Source organism: Hyla sarda, chromosome 1, assembly GCF_029499605.1.
Source record: "Hyla sarda isolate aHylSar1 chromosome 1, aHylSar1.hap1, whole genome shotgun sequence".
Taxonomy (NCBI): domain Eukaryota; kingdom Metazoa; phylum Chordata; class Amphibia; order Anura; family Hylidae; genus Hyla; species Hyla sarda.
This window is the reverse complement of record NC_079189.1, coordinates 74,869,562-74,874,580: the sequence shown is the minus strand read 5'-3', so window position 1 is coordinate 74,874,580 and position 5,019 is coordinate 74,869,562.

The following is a 5,019-nucleotide window of genomic DNA, read 5'->3' as shown; positions in this document are numbered from 1 at the left end:
AGTGCAAGCATTCATATTTCATGTACTAACCTTTTATATGCACAGTATCAAATGCTTAAAACCATTCATTACCTATCATACATTTTACATCTTCTCAGAATTGCCCTGTACGTTGTCCAATTGTATGCATAATGTGCAGTAAGTCCTGCCTATTTAATTATCAGTCAATTAAACATGGAGTCTATGCGCATTCTGTGCCTTAGATAATAACTGTCGCATTTACCTTGCATTGCCCTTTCTTTATTACTAATGTCTTTCTTCTCAGGCATAGTGTAAAATCATTTTTAGAGGTAGAAGTAAAAGTACTCACATAATTGACTGCTCTTTTAGAGATGACTACAGCCTTTTCTGTGTGTGACTGCTTCTTAATATGTGCATTCTGATAATTCAAAACTGCTGTCGGAGTTAAGAATATCTGTCTTTTAAGGAAATTGGTTCTCCAAAGAGAAATTATTAGCGTAGACAAAATGTTTTCTTTTGTTATCTTCACTATTCTTGAACGGTGTAAAATTAAGCCCTTGCTGATTTTACAGTTCATTTAACTATGCAATTAGACACTTCAATAGATATGAAAGATTGGGAACTGAATATGCTTATCTTCCATGTTTAGAATTCTATTTTTCTTTTGCTTTCTATATTTTCTTAGAAAAGTGCCACTTCCTTTTTTATACCTAAGCTAAAAAAAAATGTTATTACTAAATAGGAAGATAAAAAGGTAAAATCATATTCCAATAGAAAATAATTATATTGCTGAAGTTTTTTAATGGTTTCTTTTATTTATTTCTTTTTTTATTGAGAATTTTAACTCAACAAAAGAATGTAAAACAGGATGTTACCCAGTGATGTATTTAGATTTTGTGCTTCCCTAGGCCTGACTTAACTCCTGCACCCCAGTAATCAAAATTTGCCCAGCCCATCTTATCAAGGCCACACCTTTTCCTGTTAAAGACCCACTCATTCCTCTGTAAACTCCACCCTTTTCTTTTCTGGCATCACCTTCAGAGAGGCTTGGGACTAGTCTGATGTTGCCACTGTGCCAGTGACAGCAACCTCTGAATGTAGAGCAGAACTTTTCCAGAAGGGGGGGAAGACTCAATATACTGTATATAACTAGGGATGAGCTAATCAAATCTGATGAATTTGAATTCTTTACGAATTTCAGGAAAAATTTGATTCGTAAGGAATGCGAATATTGCTGCGATGCGATGGAGCGAAAATTGCTTCATTAAACTCCATTTAGTGCGGTCCAGGCTCCAGAGGCCGGGCAAATAAAATGGAGGATCCACGTGTGAGGACATGGGGCAAGGAATCCTGGGAAGGCAGGAACAAGGGTCAACAGGATGACCTTGAATCACTACAGCATGCAGCGTATCAGCAGCCAGCCACCACTGTGATATCACAGACCTATACAATCAGCAGCCATAATGTGGCCAGTCACATCAGCGTTCTGTTACGGAGAGAGAGGGACAGACAGCAGTGTGTGTTGCACAGAAAAGCATTTTTACAGCAGCAATTCACCTCAAGCCCAAATCCAGCCTAGAAGCACTGATAGGGAAGGGAGTGAGATTGAGAGAGAAAGTGCAATTTTGGGTGTAGTACACAGCTACTGTGTGCTGCAGCACTGGTGTGTACAACAACTGAAAATCTAATAGTAGCCAGCCAGTTAGGGTGAGCAGAGCAATAAAAGCATATTGACCTCTATTAAGTGTAACCTGTGTGAACATTTAAGTGGTGTAACATTTTGTTCCTGTTAAAGTATTAAGGACCTTGATACTGTGAAAGGCCAGGCAAAATGACACACCTACTGGTGTTGTAGACAAATACCGTTTTAAGCGTAGTGGAGCGTATTGTACTCCACTCATTTACGCACAAAGTCAGACAGAGAAGTGCAAGGACGTGCACAGAGGAGTGGCAGAGGCAAAATTCATCAGGCAGAATTTGCAGCAGACTAGGGGCGAGTAGCAGCAGGAGTTGCAGCGAGAGGCCTGATCTCCGTGTATCAGCTAGCGGTCGTATCTTGACCAGCAACCCTGCCGTCTGCCGTCATCGATTGTTTAACACGGTCATCCACTTCATCACAAGTGACATCTGACACCCCCAGTCAACAGTCGGTGGGTTCCTCAGACACAACCCTCAGTTGGCATGGTAGCAGGTTGCCCTTGAGGCAGCAGCTGAGCCTGCAAGGTGGTAGCATGGTTGGCGGTCAGCATGGTGACGAAGTGGAAAGTCTGGAGCCAAACGTGCCCGGGGTAGACCACCTGCTTTGCAGCAGCCTACCTTACCGGGAGGTAGTGGAACAGGGGTTCCTGGAGTCGAGGGCAGTAGAAGTCAATCAGTGCGGACAGTGGAAAAATCAGCTACTAGGCGGTATGGAAGTTTTTCATCAAGCATCTGGAGGATGTTAACCTGGCCACATGTAAGATGTGTCGGCAGAAGGTGAAGCATGGCCAGGGTCCCAATGTTGGCACCACGACCCTGCGTCAACATATTCAGCTCCCTGTTTCAGCCAGCCAAGGCTCCACCACCTCAGCTGAAGGGAGCTGTATGTCATACCCTCCTCCTGTCACTCCAGATGCTCCTGCCCCTCCTACTTCGAGTCAGTCATACCTCCAGCAATCCATCCCAAGAGACAACAGTATGCGCCCACTCATACAACGGTGCAGACACTGAATGCGCTCCTGTCCAAGTTTTTGGTGCTGCAGTCCCTCCCTTTTCAAATGGTGGACTCTGCACCTTTCAGAGAACCAATGGCTTGGGCTGAGCCAAGGTGGAGAGTGCCAAGCCATCATGTATTTGCAAAGAAGGCAGTACCAGCCCTGCACAATTTTGTGGAACAGAAGGTGGGCCAGTCCTTGAGCCTGTCGGTGTGTACCAAAGTGCATGGCAGCGCCAAAATGTGGAGCTGTAACTACGGTCAAGTACAATACATGTCCTTTATGGCCACTGGGTAAATGCGGTTCCTGCACAGCCACAACACCAACTTGGACAGGTCACGCCGCTTGCGCCTCCAATCTCTCATTGGTCCTCCTCCTTCTTCACCATGTTCTTAGCCTCCACGTCATGGACAAGTCTCAGTACCCCTCCAGCATACCATGTGTGCAGGGCACGGCGGTGTCACGCTGATCTTCACATGGTTTGCCTTGGCGGACGGAGTCACAGAGGAGGAACTACTAAAAGTCATTCATCAAGAAATTAGCAGAGTTTGCCCTGGAAAATCTGTCCTGCCCGGCCAGTAGTGTGCCTTCAGAGCAGGTGTTTAGTGTTGCAGGGGAAGGGGCGGCCATACCATATGTGCAGCCGGTTCAGCTGCACAGGGGCCCTAGCGTGTGAGGGGGCCCGCTGCCCTTTGAAAGGGCAGAGGGCCCCCTCACACAACACACACTGGGCCAGGACCGCCATCAGGTGGGTACAACCCCTACTCCTGTAAGGGGCCCGGAGCTTCAGGGGAGCCCGCCGGCCCTGTGCTTTTTTTTTTCTTTCTTGTCAGTGAGTGACTGTGTCTGTCACTCACTGACCGCTGGGGGCCAACACTGTGCACTGCTCATTGACTGATTACATACAGTCAGCCAATCAGTCAGACTACAGTAGCGTGCCACGCACATACCTCCATGGCGAGCATCTGCAGGGCCCCCTTTCCCATCTTATGCCAGCCCCCCTCGTCGGAAACAAAAGAAAGAAAAACTTTACTGACGACACTGCTCCTGCCAGGCTTCCTCTCACCCCGGCGCCGCTCCGAGCTGTACACAGTATACAGAGCAGGCCGTGACCCCTGCCTTGACGACATCACTCACAGATGCCTGGCCTGTGGAGAAGATAGGACGTGACCCGTTGGACATGGTGTGTAACTCTTCTTTTGTTATTTTTTGTCCGGGGGCGGTTACACCAGTGTTTACAAATCAGTGTGCCTCCAGCTGTTGCAAAACTATAACTTCCAGCATGCCTGGACAGCTAGAGACTGTCCGGGAATGCTGGGAGTTGTAGTTTTGGACCACCTGGAGAGACACTGTTTTGAAAACACTGCCTTAGTCAGTATTTTCCAATCTGGGAACTTCCAGCTGTTGCAAAACTACAACTCCCAGCATTCCCCTGACAGTCTTTAGCTGTCCAGGCATTGCTGGGAGTTATAGTTCTTCAACAGCTGGAGACACTCAGGTTTGGTAGGTAGGTCCTTAGTCCATTGTTTTCCAACCTGGGTGACTCCAGCTGTTACAAAACTACAACTCCCAGCAGAATCCTGGACAGCCTTTAGCTGTCCAGGCATGCTTGGAGTTATAGTTTTACAACAGCTGGAGGCACTCAGGTTTGGTAGGTAGGTCTTTAGTCCAGTGTTTCCCATCCTGGTTGCCTCCAGCTGTTGAAAAACTCTAACTCCCAGCTTAAGACTGTCCGGGCATGCTGGGAGTTGTAGTTTTGCAACAGCTGGAGGCACCCGAGTTGGGAAACACTGACTACGGCAGTGTTTTCGAAACATTGTCTCTCCAACTGTTGCAAAACTACAACTCCCAGCATTCTCGGACAGTCTTAAGATGGAAGTTAGAGTTTTGCAGCAGAAGGTGGCATTTTGGTGGGTAGTTGGGCCCTTAGTCCAGTGTTTCCCAACCTGAGTGCCTCCAGCTGTTGCAAAACTACAACTCCCAGCATGCCCAAACAGCCAAAGCCTGTTTGGAAAACACTGGACTAAGGGCCTACCTACCAAATGTAACGTCACCACCCACCTACCAACCAAACATATTACCTACCTAGCAAATGCTTTTCCTGCCTACCTAACAAACGTATAACCTACCTACCTAGCGGCAAACCTTTCACTTGCCTTCCTACCAACTGAACTTACTACCTGCATAAATAACTTGCAAACTTACTACTTGCCTACTTACTTACAGAATGTTCTACTTACCTAATTTACTACTTGCAGGCGTACTACCTGCTTACCTAGAAAACATATTACCTGGGTGGGGGTGGGGGGCCCAGGCATATTCTTTGCACAGGGGCCCTCTGTTGTCTGTGTCCGCCCCTGTGCAG